The 15,619-nt window shown below is 41.2% G+C and overlaps 51 non-coding genes and 18 pseudogenes across 51 annotated transcripts; all 69 read right to left on the reverse strand.

Annotated features, from left to right (window-relative positions):
• Positions 1 to 28: 28 nt before the first annotated feature.
• Positions 29 to 147, reverse strand: LOC135064412 (5S ribosomal RNA). The gene has a single exon (XR_010250719.1). It is a non-coding gene; the product is annotated as a 5S ribosomal RNA (ribosomal RNA).
• A 107-nt stretch (positions 148 to 254) lies between these two features.
• LOC135058352 (5S ribosomal RNA) lies at positions 255 to 373 on the reverse strand. The gene has a single exon (XR_010244783.1). It is a non-coding gene; the product is annotated as a 5S ribosomal RNA (ribosomal RNA).
• Positions 374 to 480: 107 nt separating this feature from the next.
• On the reverse strand, positions 481 to 599 carry LOC135062361 (5S ribosomal RNA). The gene has a single exon (XR_010248712.1). It is a non-coding gene; the product is annotated as a 5S ribosomal RNA (ribosomal RNA).
• Positions 600 to 706: 107 nt separating this feature from the next.
• LOC135060145 (5S ribosomal RNA) lies at positions 707 to 825 on the reverse strand. The gene has a single exon (XR_010246535.1). It is a non-coding gene; the product is annotated as a 5S ribosomal RNA (ribosomal RNA).
• A 107-nt stretch (positions 826 to 932) lies between these two features.
• Positions 933 to 1,051, reverse strand: LOC135058449 (5S ribosomal RNA). Its single transcript, XR_010244878.1, has one exon. It is a non-coding gene; the product is annotated as a 5S ribosomal RNA (ribosomal RNA).
• Positions 1,052 to 1,158: 107 nt separating this feature from the next.
• Positions 1,159 to 1,277, reverse strand: LOC134885382 (5S ribosomal RNA). The gene has a single exon (XR_010169497.1). It is a non-coding gene; the product is annotated as a 5S ribosomal RNA (ribosomal RNA).
• A 107-nt stretch (positions 1,278 to 1,384) lies between these two features.
• Positions 1,385 to 1,503, reverse strand: LOC135068721 (5S ribosomal RNA). Its single transcript, XR_010254914.1, has one exon. It is a non-coding gene; the product is annotated as a 5S ribosomal RNA (ribosomal RNA).
• A 107-nt stretch (positions 1,504 to 1,610) lies between these two features.
• On the reverse strand, positions 1,611 to 1,729 carry LOC135065541 (5S ribosomal RNA). Its single transcript, XR_010251820.1, has one exon. It is a non-coding gene; the product is annotated as a 5S ribosomal RNA (ribosomal RNA).
• A 107-nt stretch (positions 1,730 to 1,836) lies between these two features.
• On the reverse strand, positions 1,837 to 1,956 carry LOC135069734 (5S ribosomal RNA). Its single transcript, XR_010255918.1, has one exon. It is a non-coding gene; the product is annotated as a 5S ribosomal RNA (ribosomal RNA).
• Positions 1,957 to 2,063: 107 nt separating this feature from the next.
• On the reverse strand, positions 2,064 to 2,183 carry LOC134894880 (5S ribosomal RNA; annotated as a pseudogene).
• A 107-nt stretch (positions 2,184 to 2,290) lies between these two features.
• On the reverse strand, positions 2,291 to 2,414 carry LOC134897934 (5S ribosomal RNA; annotated as a pseudogene).
• A 107-nt stretch (positions 2,415 to 2,521) lies between these two features.
• LOC134885040 (5S ribosomal RNA) lies at positions 2,522 to 2,641 on the reverse strand. The gene has a single exon (XR_010169168.1). It is a non-coding gene; the product is annotated as a 5S ribosomal RNA (ribosomal RNA).
• A 107-nt stretch (positions 2,642 to 2,748) lies between these two features.
• On the reverse strand, positions 2,749 to 2,867 carry LOC135059700 (5S ribosomal RNA). The gene has a single exon (XR_010246101.1). It is a non-coding gene; the product is annotated as a 5S ribosomal RNA (ribosomal RNA).
• A 107-nt stretch (positions 2,868 to 2,974) lies between these two features.
• LOC135067797 (5S ribosomal RNA) lies at positions 2,975 to 3,093 on the reverse strand. The gene has a single exon (XR_010254006.1). It is a non-coding gene; the product is annotated as a 5S ribosomal RNA (ribosomal RNA).
• A 107-nt stretch (positions 3,094 to 3,200) lies between these two features.
• LOC134893147 (5S ribosomal RNA) lies at positions 3,201 to 3,319 on the reverse strand (annotated as a pseudogene).
• A 105-nt stretch (positions 3,320 to 3,424) lies between these two features.
• LOC134884995 (5S ribosomal RNA) lies at positions 3,425 to 3,543 on the reverse strand. Its single transcript, XR_010169124.1, has one exon. It is a non-coding gene; the product is annotated as a 5S ribosomal RNA (ribosomal RNA).
• Positions 3,544 to 3,650: 107 nt separating this feature from the next.
• Positions 3,651 to 3,771, reverse strand: LOC134891756 (5S ribosomal RNA; annotated as a pseudogene).
• A 107-nt stretch (positions 3,772 to 3,878) lies between these two features.
• On the reverse strand, positions 3,879 to 3,998 carry LOC135069736 (5S ribosomal RNA). The gene has a single exon (XR_010255920.1). It is a non-coding gene; the product is annotated as a 5S ribosomal RNA (ribosomal RNA).
• A 107-nt stretch (positions 3,999 to 4,105) lies between these two features.
• LOC134894881 (5S ribosomal RNA) lies at positions 4,106 to 4,225 on the reverse strand (annotated as a pseudogene).
• Positions 4,226 to 4,332: 107 nt separating this feature from the next.
• On the reverse strand, positions 4,333 to 4,456 carry LOC134897935 (5S ribosomal RNA; annotated as a pseudogene).
• Positions 4,457 to 4,563: 107 nt separating this feature from the next.
• On the reverse strand, positions 4,564 to 4,683 carry LOC134885041 (5S ribosomal RNA). Its single transcript, XR_010169169.1, has one exon. It is a non-coding gene; the product is annotated as a 5S ribosomal RNA (ribosomal RNA).
• Positions 4,684 to 4,790: 107 nt separating this feature from the next.
• LOC135059701 (5S ribosomal RNA) lies at positions 4,791 to 4,909 on the reverse strand. Its single transcript, XR_010246102.1, has one exon. It is a non-coding gene; the product is annotated as a 5S ribosomal RNA (ribosomal RNA).
• Positions 4,910 to 5,016: 107 nt separating this feature from the next.
• LOC135067798 (5S ribosomal RNA) lies at positions 5,017 to 5,135 on the reverse strand. The gene has a single exon (XR_010254007.1). It is a non-coding gene; the product is annotated as a 5S ribosomal RNA (ribosomal RNA).
• Positions 5,136 to 5,242: 107 nt separating this feature from the next.
• LOC134893148 (5S ribosomal RNA) lies at positions 5,243 to 5,361 on the reverse strand (annotated as a pseudogene).
• Positions 5,362 to 5,466: 105 nt separating this feature from the next.
• Positions 5,467 to 5,585, reverse strand: LOC134884996 (5S ribosomal RNA). The gene has a single exon (XR_010169125.1). It is a non-coding gene; the product is annotated as a 5S ribosomal RNA (ribosomal RNA).
• Positions 5,586 to 5,692: 107 nt separating this feature from the next.
• On the reverse strand, positions 5,693 to 5,813 carry LOC134893333 (5S ribosomal RNA; annotated as a pseudogene).
• Positions 5,814 to 5,920: 107 nt separating this feature from the next.
• Positions 5,921 to 6,039, reverse strand: LOC134888258 (5S ribosomal RNA; annotated as a pseudogene).
• Positions 6,040 to 6,146: 107 nt separating this feature from the next.
• On the reverse strand, positions 6,147 to 6,265 carry LOC135069682 (5S ribosomal RNA). Its single transcript, XR_010255858.1, has one exon. It is a non-coding gene; the product is annotated as a 5S ribosomal RNA (ribosomal RNA).
• A 107-nt stretch (positions 6,266 to 6,372) lies between these two features.
• On the reverse strand, positions 6,373 to 6,491 carry LOC134890388 (5S ribosomal RNA; annotated as a pseudogene).
• Positions 6,492 to 6,599: 108 nt separating this feature from the next.
• LOC134901304 (5S ribosomal RNA) lies at positions 6,600 to 6,718 on the reverse strand. The gene has a single exon (XR_010174793.1). It is a non-coding gene; the product is annotated as a 5S ribosomal RNA (ribosomal RNA).
• Positions 6,719 to 6,825: 107 nt separating this feature from the next.
• Positions 6,826 to 6,943, reverse strand: LOC134888374 (5S ribosomal RNA; annotated as a pseudogene).
• Positions 6,944 to 7,050: 107 nt separating this feature from the next.
• LOC135063661 (5S ribosomal RNA) lies at positions 7,051 to 7,169 on the reverse strand. The gene has a single exon (XR_010249986.1). It is a non-coding gene; the product is annotated as a 5S ribosomal RNA (ribosomal RNA).
• Positions 7,170 to 7,276: 107 nt separating this feature from the next.
• On the reverse strand, positions 7,277 to 7,395 carry LOC135068503 (5S ribosomal RNA). Its single transcript, XR_010254702.1, has one exon. It is a non-coding gene; the product is annotated as a 5S ribosomal RNA (ribosomal RNA).
• Positions 7,396 to 7,502: 107 nt separating this feature from the next.
• LOC135066844 (5S ribosomal RNA) lies at positions 7,503 to 7,621 on the reverse strand. The gene has a single exon (XR_010253082.1). It is a non-coding gene; the product is annotated as a 5S ribosomal RNA (ribosomal RNA).
• Positions 7,622 to 7,728: 107 nt separating this feature from the next.
• Positions 7,729 to 7,847, reverse strand: LOC135060803 (5S ribosomal RNA). Its single transcript, XR_010247197.1, has one exon. It is a non-coding gene; the product is annotated as a 5S ribosomal RNA (ribosomal RNA).
• Positions 7,848 to 7,954: 107 nt separating this feature from the next.
• Positions 7,955 to 8,073, reverse strand: LOC134901225 (5S ribosomal RNA). Its single transcript, XR_010174716.1, has one exon. It is a non-coding gene; the product is annotated as a 5S ribosomal RNA (ribosomal RNA).
• A 107-nt stretch (positions 8,074 to 8,180) lies between these two features.
• LOC135066281 (5S ribosomal RNA) lies at positions 8,181 to 8,299 on the reverse strand. Its single transcript, XR_010252533.1, has one exon. It is a non-coding gene; the product is annotated as a 5S ribosomal RNA (ribosomal RNA).
• A 107-nt stretch (positions 8,300 to 8,406) lies between these two features.
• LOC135063662 (5S ribosomal RNA) lies at positions 8,407 to 8,525 on the reverse strand. The gene has a single exon (XR_010249987.1). It is a non-coding gene; the product is annotated as a 5S ribosomal RNA (ribosomal RNA).
• A 107-nt stretch (positions 8,526 to 8,632) lies between these two features.
• On the reverse strand, positions 8,633 to 8,751 carry LOC135058533 (5S ribosomal RNA). Its single transcript, XR_010244959.1, has one exon. It is a non-coding gene; the product is annotated as a 5S ribosomal RNA (ribosomal RNA).
• A 107-nt stretch (positions 8,752 to 8,858) lies between these two features.
• LOC135064821 (5S ribosomal RNA) lies at positions 8,859 to 8,977 on the reverse strand. The gene has a single exon (XR_010251121.1). It is a non-coding gene; the product is annotated as a 5S ribosomal RNA (ribosomal RNA).
• A 107-nt stretch (positions 8,978 to 9,084) lies between these two features.
• LOC135071018 (5S ribosomal RNA) lies at positions 9,085 to 9,203 on the reverse strand. Its single transcript, XR_010257162.1, has one exon. It is a non-coding gene; the product is annotated as a 5S ribosomal RNA (ribosomal RNA).
• Positions 9,204 to 9,310: 107 nt separating this feature from the next.
• LOC134901642 (5S ribosomal RNA) lies at positions 9,311 to 9,429 on the reverse strand. The gene has a single exon (XR_010175129.1). It is a non-coding gene; the product is annotated as a 5S ribosomal RNA (ribosomal RNA).
• Positions 9,430 to 9,536: 107 nt separating this feature from the next.
• Positions 9,537 to 9,655, reverse strand: LOC135063036 (5S ribosomal RNA). The gene has a single exon (XR_010249376.1). It is a non-coding gene; the product is annotated as a 5S ribosomal RNA (ribosomal RNA).
• Positions 9,656 to 9,762: 107 nt separating this feature from the next.
• On the reverse strand, positions 9,763 to 9,881 carry LOC135059702 (5S ribosomal RNA). The gene has a single exon (XR_010246103.1). It is a non-coding gene; the product is annotated as a 5S ribosomal RNA (ribosomal RNA).
• Positions 9,882 to 9,988: 107 nt separating this feature from the next.
• LOC135065130 (5S ribosomal RNA) lies at positions 9,989 to 10,107 on the reverse strand. The gene has a single exon (XR_010251418.1). It is a non-coding gene; the product is annotated as a 5S ribosomal RNA (ribosomal RNA).
• A 107-nt stretch (positions 10,108 to 10,214) lies between these two features.
• Positions 10,215 to 10,333, reverse strand: LOC134885828 (5S ribosomal RNA). The gene has a single exon (XR_010169932.1). It is a non-coding gene; the product is annotated as a 5S ribosomal RNA (ribosomal RNA).
• Positions 10,334 to 10,440: 107 nt separating this feature from the next.
• Positions 10,441 to 10,559, reverse strand: LOC134885997 (5S ribosomal RNA). Its single transcript, XR_010170097.1, has one exon. It is a non-coding gene; the product is annotated as a 5S ribosomal RNA (ribosomal RNA).
• Positions 10,560 to 10,666: 107 nt separating this feature from the next.
• On the reverse strand, positions 10,667 to 10,785 carry LOC135066293 (5S ribosomal RNA). Its single transcript, XR_010252544.1, has one exon. It is a non-coding gene; the product is annotated as a 5S ribosomal RNA (ribosomal RNA).
• Positions 10,786 to 10,892: 107 nt separating this feature from the next.
• On the reverse strand, positions 10,893 to 11,011 carry LOC134885999 (5S ribosomal RNA). The gene has a single exon (XR_010170099.1). It is a non-coding gene; the product is annotated as a 5S ribosomal RNA (ribosomal RNA).
• Positions 11,012 to 11,118: 107 nt separating this feature from the next.
• On the reverse strand, positions 11,119 to 11,237 carry LOC134885114 (5S ribosomal RNA). Its single transcript, XR_010169237.1, has one exon. It is a non-coding gene; the product is annotated as a 5S ribosomal RNA (ribosomal RNA).
• A 107-nt stretch (positions 11,238 to 11,344) lies between these two features.
• Positions 11,345 to 11,463, reverse strand: LOC134901447 (5S ribosomal RNA). The gene has a single exon (XR_010174939.1). It is a non-coding gene; the product is annotated as a 5S ribosomal RNA (ribosomal RNA).
• A 107-nt stretch (positions 11,464 to 11,570) lies between these two features.
• LOC135066305 (5S ribosomal RNA) lies at positions 11,571 to 11,689 on the reverse strand. The gene has a single exon (XR_010252556.1). It is a non-coding gene; the product is annotated as a 5S ribosomal RNA (ribosomal RNA).
• A 107-nt stretch (positions 11,690 to 11,796) lies between these two features.
• On the reverse strand, positions 11,797 to 11,915 carry LOC134902175 (5S ribosomal RNA). Its single transcript, XR_010175646.1, has one exon. It is a non-coding gene; the product is annotated as a 5S ribosomal RNA (ribosomal RNA).
• Positions 11,916 to 12,022: 107 nt separating this feature from the next.
• LOC134890037 (5S ribosomal RNA) lies at positions 12,023 to 12,142 on the reverse strand (annotated as a pseudogene).
• Positions 12,143 to 12,249: 107 nt separating this feature from the next.
• On the reverse strand, positions 12,250 to 12,368 carry LOC134889278 (5S ribosomal RNA; annotated as a pseudogene).
• Positions 12,369 to 12,475: 107 nt separating this feature from the next.
• LOC135066316 (5S ribosomal RNA) lies at positions 12,476 to 12,594 on the reverse strand. Its single transcript, XR_010252567.1, has one exon. It is a non-coding gene; the product is annotated as a 5S ribosomal RNA (ribosomal RNA).
• Positions 12,595 to 12,701: 107 nt separating this feature from the next.
• On the reverse strand, positions 12,702 to 12,821 carry LOC134888917 (5S ribosomal RNA; annotated as a pseudogene).
• Positions 12,822 to 12,928: 107 nt separating this feature from the next.
• Positions 12,929 to 13,047, reverse strand: LOC135062896 (5S ribosomal RNA). The gene has a single exon (XR_010249239.1). It is a non-coding gene; the product is annotated as a 5S ribosomal RNA (ribosomal RNA).
• A 107-nt stretch (positions 13,048 to 13,154) lies between these two features.
• On the reverse strand, positions 13,155 to 13,273 carry LOC135064938 (5S ribosomal RNA). The gene has a single exon (XR_010251234.1). It is a non-coding gene; the product is annotated as a 5S ribosomal RNA (ribosomal RNA).
• A 107-nt stretch (positions 13,274 to 13,380) lies between these two features.
• LOC134890607 (5S ribosomal RNA) lies at positions 13,381 to 13,499 on the reverse strand (annotated as a pseudogene).
• A 108-nt stretch (positions 13,500 to 13,607) lies between these two features.
• Positions 13,608 to 13,726, reverse strand: LOC135070568 (5S ribosomal RNA). The gene has a single exon (XR_010256728.1). It is a non-coding gene; the product is annotated as a 5S ribosomal RNA (ribosomal RNA).
• Positions 13,727 to 13,833: 107 nt separating this feature from the next.
• On the reverse strand, positions 13,834 to 13,953 carry LOC134888918 (5S ribosomal RNA; annotated as a pseudogene).
• A 107-nt stretch (positions 13,954 to 14,060) lies between these two features.
• Positions 14,061 to 14,179, reverse strand: LOC134885408 (5S ribosomal RNA). The gene has a single exon (XR_010169523.1). It is a non-coding gene; the product is annotated as a 5S ribosomal RNA (ribosomal RNA).
• Positions 14,180 to 14,286: 107 nt separating this feature from the next.
• Positions 14,287 to 14,405, reverse strand: LOC135058993 (5S ribosomal RNA). The gene has a single exon (XR_010245413.1). It is a non-coding gene; the product is annotated as a 5S ribosomal RNA (ribosomal RNA).
• A 107-nt stretch (positions 14,406 to 14,512) lies between these two features.
• LOC134893376 (5S ribosomal RNA) lies at positions 14,513 to 14,631 on the reverse strand (annotated as a pseudogene).
• A 107-nt stretch (positions 14,632 to 14,738) lies between these two features.
• Positions 14,739 to 14,857, reverse strand: LOC135066328 (5S ribosomal RNA). The gene has a single exon (XR_010252578.1). It is a non-coding gene; the product is annotated as a 5S ribosomal RNA (ribosomal RNA).
• A 107-nt stretch (positions 14,858 to 14,964) lies between these two features.
• LOC134895229 (5S ribosomal RNA) lies at positions 14,965 to 15,084 on the reverse strand (annotated as a pseudogene).
• Positions 15,085 to 15,191: 107 nt separating this feature from the next.
• Positions 15,192 to 15,310, reverse strand: LOC134884417 (5S ribosomal RNA). Its single transcript, XR_010168565.1, has one exon. It is a non-coding gene; the product is annotated as a 5S ribosomal RNA (ribosomal RNA).
• Positions 15,311 to 15,417: 107 nt separating this feature from the next.
• Positions 15,418 to 15,536, reverse strand: LOC135061311 (5S ribosomal RNA). The gene has a single exon (XR_010247696.1). It is a non-coding gene; the product is annotated as a 5S ribosomal RNA (ribosomal RNA).
• Positions 15,537 to 15,619: the final 83 nt, after the last annotated feature.

Below are 15,619 nucleotides of genomic sequence, written 5' to 3' on the forward strand. Positions count from 1 at the left end.
CAACAGAACGGTGTTGGCAGTATAAAAATATCTACAGCACCTTGTATTCCCAGGTGGTCTCCCATCCAAGTACTAACCAGGCCCAACACTGCTTAGCTTCCAAGATCAGATGAGATTGGGCATATCCAGTGTGGTGTGGCTGTAGAAGAGCTTTATGGTTTCTGTTAGAACTTTTCTACTTCTAACTACTGGTTCATAAATGAATACGTTTGAAAATGGAATGCATCAACAGAACGGTGTTGGTAGTATAAAAATATCTACAGCACCTTGTATTCCCAGGTGGTCTCCCATTCAAGTACTAACCAGGCCCAACACTGCTTAGCTTCCAAGATCAGATGAGATTGGGCGTATCCAGTGTGGTGTGGCTGTAGATGAGCTTTATGGTTTCTGTTAGAACTTTTCTACTTCTAACTACTGGTTCATAAATGAATACGTTTTAAAATGGAATGCATCAACAGAACGGTGTTGGTAGTATAAAAATATCTACAGCACCTTGTATTCCCAGGTGGTCTCCCATCCAAGTACTAACCAGGCCCAACACTGCTTAGCTTCCAAGATCAGATGAGATTGGGCGTATCCAATGTGGTGTGGCTGTAAATGAGCTTTGTGGTTTCTGTTAGAACTTTTCTACTTCTAACTACTGGTTCATAAATGAATACGTTTGAAAATGGAATGCATCAACAGAACAGTGTTGGCAGTATAAAAATATCTACAGCACCTTGTATTCCCTGGTGGTCTCCCATCCAAGTACTAACCAGGCCCAACACTGCTTAGCTTCCAAGATCAGATGAGATTGGGCGTATCCAGTGTGGTGTGGCTGTAGATGAGCTTTGTGGTTTCTGTTTGAACTTTTCTACTTCTTACTACTGGTTCATAAATGAATACATTTGAAAATTGAATGCATCAACAGAACGGTGTTGGCAGTATAAAAATATCTACAGCACCTTGTATTCCCAGGTGGTCTCCCATCCAATTACTAACAAGGCCCAACACTGCTTAGCTTCCAAGATCAGATGAGATTGGGCGTATCCAGTGTGGTGTGGCTGTAGATGAGCTTTGTGGTTTCTGTTAGAACTTTTCTACTTCTAACTACTGGTTCATAAATGAATACGTTTGAAAATGGAATGCATCAACAGAACGGTGTTGGCAGTATAAAAATATCTACAGCACCTTGTATCCCCAGGTGGTCTCCCATCCAAGTACTAACCAGGCCCAACACTGCTTAGCTTCCAAGATCAGATGAGATTGGGCGTATCCAGTGTGGTGTGGTTGTAGATGAACTTTGTGGTTTCTGTTAGAACTTTTCTACTTCTAACTACTGGTTCATAAATGAATACGTTTTAAAATGGAATGCATCAACAGAACGGTGTTGGCAGTATAAAAGTATCTACAGCACCTTGTATTCCCAGGTGGTCAACTATCCAAGTACTAACCAGGCCCAACACTGCTTAGCTTCCAAGATCAGATGAGATTGGGCGTATCCAGTGTGGTGTGGCTGTAGATGAACTTTGTGGTTTCTGTTAGAACTTTTCTACTTCTAACTACTGGTTCATAAATGAATACGTTTGAAAATGGAATGCATCAACAGAACGGTGTTGGCAGTATAAAAATATCTACAGCACCTTGTATTCCCAGGTGGTCTCCCATACAAGTACTGACCAGGCCCAACACTGCTTAGCTTCCAAGATCAGATGAGATTGGGCGTATCCAGTGTGGTGTGGCTGTAGATGAGCTTTGTGGTTTCTGTTTGAACTTTTCTACTTCTAACTACTGGTTCATAAATGAATACATTTGAAATTTGAATGCATCAACAGAACGGTGTTGGCAGTATAAAAATATCTACAGCACCTTGTATTCCCAGGTGGTCTCCCATCCAAGTACTAACCAGGCCCAACACTGCTTAGCTTCACAAGATCAGATGAGATTGGGCGTATCCAGTGTGGTGTGGCTGTAGATGAGCTTTACGGTTTCTGTTAGAACTATTCTACTTCTAACTACTGGTTCATAAATGAATACGTTTGAAAATGGAATGCATCAACAGAACGGTGTTGGTAGTATAAAAATATCTACAGCACATTGTATTCCCAGGTGGTCTCCCATCCAAGTACTAACCAGGCCCAACACTGCTTAGCTTCACAAGATCAGATGAAATTGGGCGTATCCAGTGTGGTGTGGCTGTATATGAGCTTTATGGTTTCTGTTAGAACTATTCTACTTCTAACTACTGGTTCATAAATGAATACGTTTGAAAATGGAATGCATCAACAGAACGGTGTTGGTAGTATAAAAATATCTACAGCACATTGTATTCCCTGGTGGTCTCTCATCCAAGTACTAACCATGCCCAACACTGCGTAGCTTCCTAGATCAGATGAGATGAGATTGGGCGTATCCAGTGTGGTGTGGCAGTAGATGAGCTTTGTGGTTTCTGTTAGAACTTTTCTACTTCTAACTACTGGTTCATAAATGAATACGTTTGAAAATGGAATACATCAACAGAACGGTGTTGGCAGTATAAAAATATCTACAGCACCTATGTATTCCCAGGTGGTCTCCCATCCAAGTACTAACCAGGCCCAACACTGCTTAGCTTCCAAGATCAGATGAGATTGGGCATATCCAGTGTGGTGTGGCTGTAGAAGAGCTTTATGGTTTCTGTTAGTACTTTTCTACTTCTAACTACTGGTTCATAAATGAATACGTTTGAAAATGGAATGCATCAACAGAACGGTGTTGGCAGTATAAAAATATCTACAGCACCTTGTATTCCCAGGTGGTCTCCCATCCAAGTACTAACCAGGCCCAACACTGCTTAGCTTCCAAGATCAGATGAGATTGGGCGTATCCAGTGTGGTGTTGCTGTAGATGAACTTTCTGGTTTCTGTTAGAACTTTTCTACTTCTAACTACTGGTTCATAAATGAATATGTTTGAAAATGGAATGCATCAACAGAACGGTGTTGGCAGTATAAAAATATCTACAGCACCTTGTATTCCCAGGTGGTCTCCCATCCAAGTACTAACCAGGCCCAACACTGCTTAGCTTCCAAGATCAGATGAGATTGGGCGTATCCAGTGTTGTGTGGCTGTAGATGAGCTTTGTGGTTTCTGTTTGAACTTTTCTACTTCTAGCTACTGGTTCATAAATGAATACGTTTTAAAATGGAATGCATCAACAGAACGGTGTTGGCAGTATAAAATTATCTACAGCACCTTGTATTCCCAGGTGGTCTCCCATCCAAGTACTAACCAGTCCCAACACTGCTTAGCTAACAAGATCAGATGAGATTGGGCGTATCCAGTGTGGTGTTGCTGTAGATGAACTTTCTGGTTTGTTAGAACTTTTCTACTTCTAACTACTGGTTCATAAATGAATACTTTTTAAAATGGAATGCATCAACAGAATGGTGTTGGCAGTATAAAAATATCTACAGCACCTTGTATTCCCAGGTGGTCTCCCATCCAAGTACTAACCAGGCCCAACACTGCTTAGCTTCCAAAATCAGATGAGATTTGGCGTATCCAGTGTGGTGTGGCTGTAGATGAACTTTCTGGTTTCTGTTAGAACTTTTCTACTTCTAACTACTGGTTCATAAATGAATACGTTTTAAAATGGAATGCATCAACAGAACGGTGTTGGCAGTATAAAAATATCTACAGCACCTTGTATTCCCAGGTGGTCTCCCATCCAAGTACTAACCAGGCACAATACACTGCTTAGCTTCCAAGATCAGATGAGATTGGGCGTATCCAGTGTGGTGTGGCTGTAGATGAGCTTTGTGGTTTCTGTTTGAACTTTTCTACTTCTAACTACTGGTTCATAAATGAATACATTTGAAATTTGAATGCATCAACAGAACGGTGTTGGCAGTATAAAAATATCTACAGCACCTTGTATTCCCAGGTGGTCTCCCATCCAAGTACTAACCAGGCCCAACACTGCTTAGCTTCACAAGATCAGATGAGATTGGGCGTATCCAGTGTGGTGTGGCTGTAGATGAGCTTTACGGTTTCTGTTAGAACTATTCTACTTCTAACTACTGGTTCATAAATGAATACGTTTGAAAATGGAATGCATCAACAGAACGGTGTTGGTAGTATAAAAATATCTACAGCACATTGTATTCCCAGGTGGTCTCCCATCCAAGTACTAACCAGGCCCAACACTGCTTAGCTTCACAAGATCAGATGAAATTGGGCGTATCCAGTGTGGTGTGGCTGTATATGAGCTTTATGGTTTCTGTTAGAACTATTCTACTTCTAACTACTGGTTCATAAATGAATACGTTTGAAAATGGAATGCATCAACAGAACGGTGTTGGTAGTATAAAAATATCTACAGCACATTGTATTCCCTGGTGGTCTCTCATCCAAGTACTAACCATGCCCAACACTGCGTAGCTTCCTAGATCAGATGAGATGAGATTGGGCGTATCCAGTGTGGTGTGGCAGTAGATGAGCTTTGTGGTTTCTGTTAGAACTTTTCTACTTCTAACTACTGGTTCATAAATGAATACGTTTGAAAATGGAATACATCAACAGAACGGTGTTGGCAGTATAAAAATATCTACAGCACCTATGTATTCCCAGGTGGTCTCCCATCCAAGTACTAACCAGGCCCAACACTGCTTAGCTTCCAAGATCAGATGAGATTGGGCATATCCAGTGTGGTGTGGCTGTAGAAGAGCTTTATGGTTTCTGTTAGTACTTTTCTACTTCTAACTACTGGTTCATAAATGAATACGTTTGAAAATGGAATGCATCAACAGAACGGTGTTGGCAGTATAAAAATATCTACAGCACCTTGTATTCCCAGGTGGTCTCCCATCCAAGTACTAACCAGGCCCAACACTGCTTAGCTTCCAAGATCAGATGAGATTGGGCGTATCCAGTGTGGTGTTGCTGTAGATGAACTTTCTGGTTTCTGTTAGAACTTTTCTACTTCTAACTACTGGTTCATAAATGAATATGTTTGAAAATGGAATGCATCAACAGAACGGTGTTGGCAGTATAAAAATATCTACAGCACCTTGTATTCCCAGGTGGTCTCCCATCCAAGTACTAACCAGGCCCAACACTGCTTAGCTTCCAAGATCAGATGAGATTGGGCGTATCCAGTGTTGTGTGGCTGTAGATGAGCTTTGTGGTTTCTGTTTGAACTTTTCTACTTCTAGCTACTGGTTCATAAATGAATACGTTTTAAAATGGAATGCATCAACAGAACGGTGTTGGCAGTATAAAATTATCTACAGCACCTTGTATTCCCAGGTGGTCTCCCATCCAAGTACTAACCAGTCCCAACACTGCTTAGCTAACAAGATCAGATGAGATTGGGCGTATCCAGTGTGGTGTTGCTGTAGATGAACTTTCTGGTTTGTTAGAACTTTTCTACTTCTAACTACTGGTTCATAAATGAATACTTTTTAAAATGGAATGCATCAACAGAATGGTGTTGGCAGTATAAAAATATCTACAGCACCTTGTATTCCCAGGTGGTCTCCCATCCAAGTACTAACCAGGCCCAACACTGCTTAGCTTCCAAAATCAGATGAGATTTGGCGTATCCAGTGTGGTGTGGCTGTAGATGAACTTTCTGGTTTCTGTTAGAACTTTTCTACTTCTAACTACTGGTTCATAAATGAATACGTTTTAAAATGGAATGCATCAACAGAACGGTGTTGGCAGTATAAAAATATCTACAGCACCTTGTATTCCCAGGTGGTCTCCCATCCAAGTACTAACCAGGCACAATACACTGCTTAGCTTCCAAGATCAGATGAGATTGGGCGAATCCAGTGTGGTGTGGCTGTAGATGAGCTTTGTGGTTTCTGTTAGAACTTTTCTACTTCTAACTACTGGTTCATAAATGAATACGTTTGAAAATGGAATGCATCAACAGAACGGTGTTGGCAGTATAAAAATATCTACAGCACCTTGTATTCCCAGGTGGTCCCCCATCCAAGTACTAACCAGGCGCAACACAGCTTAGCTTCCAAGACCAGATGAGATTGGGCGTATCCAGTGTGGTATGGCTGTAGATGAGCTTTGTGGTTTCTGTTTGAACTTTTCTACTTCTAACTACTGGTTCATAAATGAATACATTTGAAAATGGAATGCATCAACAGAATGGTGTTGGTAGTATAAAAATATCTACAGCACCTTGTATTCCCAGGTGGTCTCCCATCCAAGTACTAACCAGGCCCAACACTGCTTAGCTAACAAGATCAGATGAGATTGGGCGTATCCAGTGTGGTGTGGCTGTAGATGAACTTTATGGTTTCTGTTAGAACTTTTCTACTTCTAACTACTGGTTCATAAATGAATACGTTTGAAAATGGAATGTATCAACAGAACGGTGTTGGCAGTATAAAAATATCTACAGTACCTTGTATTCCCAGGTGGTCTCCCATACAAGTACTGACCAGGCCCAACACTGCTTAGCTTCCAAGATCAGATGAGATTTGGCGTATCCAGTGTGGTGTGGCTGTAGATGAGCTTTGTGGTTTCTGTTTGAACTTTTCTACTTCTAACTACTGGTTCATTAAATGAATACATTTGAAAATTGAATGCATCAACAGAACGGTGTTGGCAGTATAAAAATATCTACAGCACCTTGTATTCTCAGGTGGTCTCCCATCCAAGTACTAACCAGGCCCAACACTGCTTAGCTTCCAAGATCAGATGAGATTGGGCGTATCCAGTGTGGTGTGGCTGTAGATGAGCTTTGTGGTTTCTGTTAGAACTTTTCTACTTCTAACTACTGGTTCATAAATGAATACGTTTGAAAATGGAATGCATCAACAGAACGGTGTTGGCAGTATAAAAATATCTACAGCACCTTGTATTCCAGGTGGACTCCCATCCAAGTACTAACCAGGCCCAACACTGCTTAGCTTCCAAGATCAGATGAGATTGGGCGTATCCAGTGTGGTGTGGCTGTAGATGAACTTTGTGGTTTCTGTTAGAACTTTTCTACTTCTAACTACTGGTTCATAAATGAATACGTTTGAAAATGGAATGCATCAACAGAACGGTGTTGGCAGTATAAAATTATCTACAGCACCTTGTATTCCCAGGTGGTCTCCTATCCAAGTACTAACCAGGCCCAACACTGCTTAGCTTCCAAGATCAGATGAGATTGGGCGTATCCAGTGTGGTGTGGCTGTAGATGAGCTTTATGGTTTCTGTTAGAACTTTTCTACTTCTAACTACTGGTTCATAAATGAATACGTTTGAAAATGGAATGCATCAACAGAACGGTGTTGGCAGTATAAAAATATCTACAGCACCTTGTATTCCCAGGTGGTCTCCCATTCAAGTACTAACCAGGCCCAACACTGCTTAGCTTCCAAGATCAGATGAGATTGGGCATATCCAGTGTGGTGTGGCTGTAGAAGAGCTTTATGGTTTCTGTAAGTACTTTTCTACTTCTAACTACTGGTTCATAAATGAATATGTTTGAAAATGGAATGCATCAACAGAACGGTGTTGGTAGTATAAAAATATCTACAGCACCTTGTATTCCCAGGTGGTCTCCCATTCAAGTACTAACCAGGCCCAACACTGCTTAGCTTCCAAGATCAGATGAGATTGGGCGTATCCAGTGAAGTGTGGCTGTAGATGAGCTTTATGGTTTCTGTTAGAACTTTTCTACTTCTAACTACTGGTTCATAAATGAATACGTTTGAAAATGGAATGCATCAACAGAACGGTGTTGGTAGTATAAAAATATCTACAGCACCGTGTATTCCCAGGTGGTCTCCCATCCAAGTACTAACCAGGCCCAACACTGCTTAGCTTCCAAGATCAGATGAGATTGGGCGTATCCAATGTGGTGTGGCTGTAGATGCGCTTTGTGGTTTCTGTTAGAACTTTTCTACTTCTAACTACTGGTTCATAAATGAATACATTTGAAAATGGAATGCATCAACAGAACAGTGTTGGCAGTATAAAAATATCTACAGCACCTTGTATTCCCAGGTGGTCTCCCATCAAAGTACTAACCAGGCCCAACACTGCTTAGCTTCCAAGATCAGATGAGATTGGGCGTATCCAGTGTGGTGTGGCTGTAGATGAGCTTTGTGGTTTCTGTTTGAACTTTTCTACTTCTTACTACTGGTTCATAAATGAATACATTTGAAAATTGAATGCATCAACAGAACGGTGTTGGCAGTATAAAAATATCTACAGCACCTTGTATTCCCAGGTGGTCTCCCATCCAAGTACTAACCAGGCCCAACACTGCTTAGCTTCCAAGATCAGATGAGATTGGGCGTATCCAGTGTGGTGTGGCTGTAGATGAACTTTGTGGTTTCTGTTAGAACTTTTCTACTTCTAACTACTGGTTCATAAATTAATACGTTTTAAAATGGAATGCATCAACAGAACGGTGTTGGCAGTATAAAATTATCTACAGCACCTTGTATTCCCAGGTGGTCTCCTATCCAAGTACTAACCAGGCCCAACACTGCTTAGCTTCCAAGATCAGATGAGATTGGGCGTATCCAGTGTGGTGTGGCTGTAGATGAGCTTTATGGTTTCTGTTAGAACTTTTCTACTTCTAACTACTGGTTCATAAATGAATACGTTTGAAAATGGAATGCATCAACAGAACGGTGTTGGCAGTATAAAAATATCTACAGCACCTTGTATTCCCAGGTGGTCTCCCATCCCAGTACTAACCAGGCCCAACACTGCTTAGCTTCCAAGATCAGATGAGATTGGGCGTATCAAGTGTGGTGTGGCTGTAGATGAGCTTTATGGTTTCTGTTAGAACTTTTCTACTTCTAACTACTGGTTCATAAATGAATACGTTTGAAAATGGAATGCATCAACAGAACGGTGTTGGCAGTATAAAAATATCTACAGCACCTTGTATTCCCAGGTGGTCTCCCATCCAAGTACTAACCAGGCCCAACACTGCTTAGCTTCCAAGATCAGATGAGATTGGGTGTATCCAGTGTGGTGTGGCTGTAGATGAGCTTTATGGTTTCTGTTAGAACTTTTCTACTTCTAACTACTGGTTCATAAATGAATACGTTTGAAAATGGAATGCATCAACAGAACGGTGTTGGTAGTATAAAAATATCTACAGCACCTTGCATTCCCAGGTGGTCTCCCATCCAAGTACTAACCAGGCCCAACACTGCTTAGCTTCCAAGATCAGGTGAGATTGGGCATATCCAGTGTGGTGTGGCTGTAGATAAGCTTTATGGTTTCTGTTAGAACTTTTCTACTTCTAACTACTGGTTCATAAATGAATACGTTTGAAAATGGAATGCATCAACAGAACGGTGTTGGCAGTATAAAAATATCTACAGCACCTTGTATTCCCAGGTGGTCTCCCATCCAAGTACTAACCAGGCCCAACACTGCTTAGCTTCCGAGATCAGATGAGATTGGGTGTATCCAGTGTGGTGTGGCTGTAGATGAGCTTTATGGTTTCTGTTAGAACTTTTCTACTTCTAACTACTGGTTCATAAATGAATACGTTTGAAAATGGAATGCATCAACAGAACGGTGTTGGTAGTATAAAAATATCTACAGCACCTTGCATTCCCAGGTGGTCTCCCATCCAAGTACTAACCAGGCCCAACACTGCTTAGCTTCCAAGATCAGATGAGATTGGGCATATCCAGTGTGGTGTGGCTGTAGATGAGCTTTGTGGTTTCTGTTAGAACTTTTCTACTTCTAACTACTGGTTCATAAATGAATACGTTTGAAAATGGAATGCATCAACAGAACGGTGTTGGCAGTATAAAAATATCTACAGCACCTTGTATTCCCAGGTGGTCTCCCATCCAAGTACTAACCAGGCCCAACACTGCTTAGCTTCCAAGATCAGATGAGATTGGGCGTATCCAGTGTGGTGTTGCTGTAGATGAACTTTTTGGTTTCTGTTAGAACTTTTCTACTTCTAACTACTGGTTCATAAATGAATACATTTGAAAATTGAATGCATCAACAGAACGGTGTTGGCAGTATAAAAATATCTACAGCTCCTTGTATTCCCAGGTGGTCTTCCATCCAAGTACTAACCAGGCCCAACACTGCTTAACTTCCAAGATCAGATGAGATTGGGCGTATCCAGTGTGGTGTGGCTGTAGATGAGCTTTGTGGTTTCTGTTAGAACTTTTCTACTTCTAACTACTGGTTCATAAATTAATATGTTTGAAAATGGAATGCATCAACAGAACGGTGTTGGCAGTATAACAATGTATACAGCACCTTGTATTCCCAGGTGGTCTTCCATCCAAGTACTAACCAGGCCCAACACTGCTTAGCTTCCAAGATCAGATGAGATTGGGCGTATCCAGTGTGGTGTGGCTGTAGATGAGCTTTGTGGTTTCTGTTAGAACTTTTCTACTTCTAACTACTGGTTCATAAATGAATATGTTTGAAAATGGAATGCATCAACAGAACGGTGTTGGCAGTATAAAATTATCTACAGCACCTTGTATTCCCAGGTGGTCTCCCATCCAAGTACTAACCAGGCCCAACACTGCTTAGCTTCCAAGATCAGATGAGATTGGTCATATCCAGTGTGGTGTGGCTGTAGAAGAGCTTTATGGTTTCTGTTAGTACTTTTCTACTTCTAACTACTGGTTCATAAATGAATACGTTTGAAAATGGAATGCATCAACAGAACGGTGTTGGCAGTATAAAAATATCTACAGCACCTTGTATTCCCAGGTGGTCTCCCATCCAAGTACTAACCAGGCCCAACACTGCTTAGCTTCCAAGATCAGATGAGATTGGGCGTATCCAGTGTGGTGTGGCTGTAGATGAGCTTTGTGGTTTCTGTTAGAACTTTTCTACTTCTAACTACTGGTTCATAAATGAATATGTTTGAAAATGGAATGCATCAACAGAACGGTGTTGGCAGTATAAAATTATCTACAGCACCTTGTATTCCCAGGTGGTCTCCCATCCAAGTACTAACCAGGCCCAACACTGCTTAGCTTCCAAGATCAGATGAGATTGGTCATATCCAGTGTGGTGTGGCTGTAGAAGAGCTTTATGGTTTCTGTTAGTACTTTTCTACTTCTAACTACTGGTTCATAAATGAATACGTTTGAAAATGGAATGCATCAACAGAACGGTGTTGGTAGTATAAAAATATCTACAGCACCTTGTATTCCCAGGTGGTCTCCCATCCAAGTACTAACCAGGCCCAACACTGCTTAGCTTCCAAGATCAGATGAAATTGGGCATATCCAGTGTGGTGTGGCAGTAGATGAGCTTTATGGTTTCTGTTAGAACTTTTCTACTTCTAACTACTGGTTCATAAATGAATACGTTTGAAAATGGAATGCATCAACAGAACGGTGTTGGTAGTATAAAAATATCTACAGCACCTAGTATTCCCAGGTGGTCTCCCATCCAAGTACTAACCAGGCCCAACACTGCTTAGCTTCCAAGATCAGATGAGATTGGGCATATCCAGTGTGGTGTGGCTGCAGATGAGCTTTGTGGTTTCTGTTAGAACTTTTCTACTTCTAACTACTGGTTCATAAATGAATACGTTTGAAAATGGAATGCATCAACAGAACGGTGTTAGCAGTATAAAAATATCTACAGCACCTTGTATTCCCAGGTGGTCTCCCATCCAAGTACTAACCAGGCCCAACACTGCTTAGCTTCCAAGATCAGATGAGATTGGGCGTATCCAGTGTGGTGTGGCTGTAGATGAGCTTTGTGGTTTCTGTTAGAACTTTTCTACTTCTAACTACTGGTTCATAAATGAATACGTTTGAAAATGGAATGCATCAAAAGAACGGTGTTGGCAGTATAAAAATATCTACAGCACCTTGTATTCCCAGGTGGTCTCCCATCCAAGTACTAACCAAGCCCAACACTGCTTAGCTTCCAAGATCAGATGAGATTGGGCGTATCCAGTGTGGTGTGGCTGTAGATGAACTTTGTGGTTTCTGTTAGAACTTTTCTACTTCTAACTACTGGTTCATAAATGAATACGTTTGAAAATGGAATGCATCAACAGAACGGTGTTGGCAGTATAAAAATATCTACAGCACCTTGTATTCCCAGGTGGTCTCCCATCCAAGTACTAGCCAGGCCCAACACTGCTTAGCTTCCAAGATCAGATGAGATTGGGCGTATCCAGTGTGGTTTTGGATGTAGATGAGCTTACTAGTTTCTGTTAAAACTTTTCTACTTCTAACTACTGGTTCATAAATGAATACGTTTGAAAATGGAATGCATCAACAGAACGGTGTTGGCAGTATAAAATTATCTACAGCACCTTGTATTCCCAGGTGGTCTCCCATCCAAGTACTAACCAGGCCCAACACTGCTTAGCTTCCAAGATAAGATGAGATTGGGCGTATCCAGTGTGGTGTGGCTGTATATGAGCTTTATGGTTTCTGTTAGAACTTTTCTACTTCTAACTACTGGTTCATAAATGCATACGTTTGAAAATGGAATGCATCAACAGAACTGTGTTGGCAGTATAAAAATATCTACAGCACCTTGTATTCCCAGGTGGTCTCCCATCCAAGTACTAACCAGGCCCAACACTGCTTAGCTTCCAAGATCAGATGAGATTGGGCGTATCCAGTGTGGTGTGGCTGTAGATGAGCTTTGTGGTTTCTGTTAGAACTTTTCTACTTCTAACTACTGGTTCATAAATGAATATGTTTGAAAATGGAATGCATCAACAGAACGGTGTTGGCAGTATAAAAATATCTACAGCACCTTGTATTCCCAGGTGGTCTCCCATCCAAGTACTAACCAGGCCCAACACTGCTTAGCTTCCAAGATCAGATGAGATTGGGCGTATCCAGTGTGGTTTTGGATGTAGATGAGCTTACTAGTTTCTGTTAAAACTTTTCTACTTCTAACTACTGGTTCATAAATGAATACGTTTGAAAATGGAATGCATCAACAGAACGGTGTTGGAAGTATAAAATTATGTACAGCACCTTGTATTCCCAGGTGGTCTCCCATCCAAGTACTAACCAGGCCCAACACTGCTTAGCTTCCAAGATCAGATGAGATTGGGCGTATCCAGTGTGGTGTGGCTGTATATGAGCTTTATGGTTTCTGTTAGAACTTTTCTACTTCTAACTACTGGTTCATAAATGCATACGTTTGAAAATGGAATGCATCAACAGAACTGTGTTGGCAGTATAAAAATATCTACAGCACCTTGTATTCCCAGGTGGTCTCCCATCCAAGTACTAACCAGGCCCAACACTGCTTAGCTTCCAAGATCAGATGAGATTGGGTGTATCCAGTGTGGTGTGGCTGTAGATGAGCTTTGTGGTTTCTGTTAGAACTTTTCTACTTCTAACTACTGGTTCATAAATGAATATGTTTGAAAATGGAATGCATCAACAGAACGGTGATGGCAGTATAAAATTATCTACAGCACCTTGTATTCCCAGGTGGTCTCCCATCAAAGTACTAACCAGGCCCAACACTGCTTAGCTTCCAAGATCAGAATAGATTGGGCGTATCCAGTGTGGTGTGGTTGTAGATGAGCTTTATGGTTTCTGTTAGAACTTTTCTACTTCTAACTACTGGTTCATAAATAAAATACGTTTGAAAATGGAATGCATCAACAGAACGGTGTTGGCAGTATAAAAATATCTACAGCACCTTGTATTCCCAGGTGGTCTCCCATCCAAGTACTAACCAGGCCCAACACTGCTTACCTTCCAAGATTAGATGAGATTGGGCGTATCCAGTGTGGTGTGGCTGTAGATGAGCTTTGTGGTTTCTGTTAGAACTTTTCTACTTCTAACTACTGGTTCATAAATGAAAATGTTTGAAAATGGAATGCATCAACAGAACGGTGTTGGCAGTATAAAAATATCTACAGCACCTTGTATTCCCAGGTGGTCTCCCATCCAAGTACTAACCAGGCCCAACACTGCTTAGCTTCCAAGATCAGATGAGATTGGGCGTATCCAGTGTGGTTTTGGATGTAGATGAGCTTTGTAGTTTCTGTTAAAACTTTTCTACTTCTAACTACTGGTTCATAAATGAATACGTTTGAAAATGGAATGCATCAACAGAACGGTGTTGGCAGTATAAAATTATCTACAGAACCTTGTATTCCCAGGTGGTCTCCCATCCAAGTACTAACCAGGCCCAACACTGCTTAGCTTCCAAGATCAGATGAGATTGGGCGTATCCAGTGTGGTGTGGCTGTATATGAGCTTTATGGTTTCTGTTAGAACTTTTCTACTTCTAACTACTGGTTCATAAATGCATACGTTTGAAAATGGAATGCATCAACAGAACTGTGTTGGCAGTATAAAAATATCTACAGCACCTTGTATTCCCAGGTGGTCTCCCATCCAAGTACTAACCAGGCCCAACACTGCTTAGCTTCCAAGATCAGATGAGATTGGGCATATCCAGTGTGGTGTGGCTGTAGATGAGCTTTGTGGTTTCTGTTAGAACTTTTCTACTTCTAACTACTGGTTCATAAATGAATATGTTTGAAAATGGAATGCATCAACAGAACGGTGTTGGCAGTATAAAATTATCTACAGCACCTTGTATTCCCAGGTGGTCTCCCATCAAAATACTAACCAGGCCCAACACTGCTTAGCTTCCAAGATCAGAATAGATTGGGCGTATCCAGTGTGGTGTGGTTGTAGATGAGCTTTATGGTTTCTGTTAGAACTTTTCTACTTCTAACTACTGGTTCATAAATAAATACGTTTGAAAATGGAATGCATCAACAGAACGGTGTTGGCAGTATAAAAATATCTACAGCACCTTGTATTCCCAGGTGGTCTCCCATCCAAGTACTAACCAGGCCCAACACTGCTTAGCTTCCAAGATCAGATGAGATTGGGCGTATCCAGTGTGGTGTGGCTGTAGATGAGCTTTGTGGTTTCTGTTAGAACTTTTCTACTTCTAACTACTGGTTCATAAATGAATACGTTTGAAAATGGAATGCATCAACAGAACGGTGTTGGCAGTATAAAAATATCTACAGCACCTTGTATTCCCAGGTGGTCTCCCATCCAAGTCCTAACCAGGCACAACACTGCTTAGCTTCCAAGATCAGATGAGATTGGGCGTATCCAGTGTGGTTTTGGATGTAGATGAGCTTTGTAATTTCTGTTAAAACTTTTCTACTTCTAACTACTGGTTCATAAATGAATACGTTTGAAAATGGAATGCATCAACAGAACGGTGTTGGCAGTATAAAATTATCTACAGCACCTTGTATTCCCAGGTGGTCTCCCATCCAAGTACTAACCAGGCCCAACACTGCTTAGCTTCCAAGATCAGATGAGATTGGGCTTATCCAGTGTGGTGTGGCTGTATATGAGCTTTATGGTTTCTGTTAGAACTTTTCTACTTCTAACTACTGGTTCATAAATGAATACGTTTGAAAATGGAATGCATCAACAGAACGGTGTTAGCAGTATAAAAATATCTACAGCACCTTGTATTCCAAGGTGGTCTCCCATCCAAGTACTAACCAGGCCCAACACTGCTTAGCTTCCAAGATCAGATGAGATTGGGCGTATCCAGTGTGGTGTGGCTGTAGATGAACTTTGTGGTTTCTGTTAGAACTTTTCTACTTCTAACTACTGGTTCATAAATGAATATGTTTGAAAATGGAATGCATCAAC

This window comes from Pseudophryne corroboree, chromosome 3 (genome assembly GCF_028390025.1).
Source record: "Pseudophryne corroboree isolate aPseCor3 chromosome 3, aPseCor3.hap2, whole genome shotgun sequence".
Classification (NCBI taxonomy): domain Eukaryota; kingdom Metazoa; phylum Chordata; class Amphibia; order Anura; family Myobatrachidae; genus Pseudophryne; species Pseudophryne corroboree.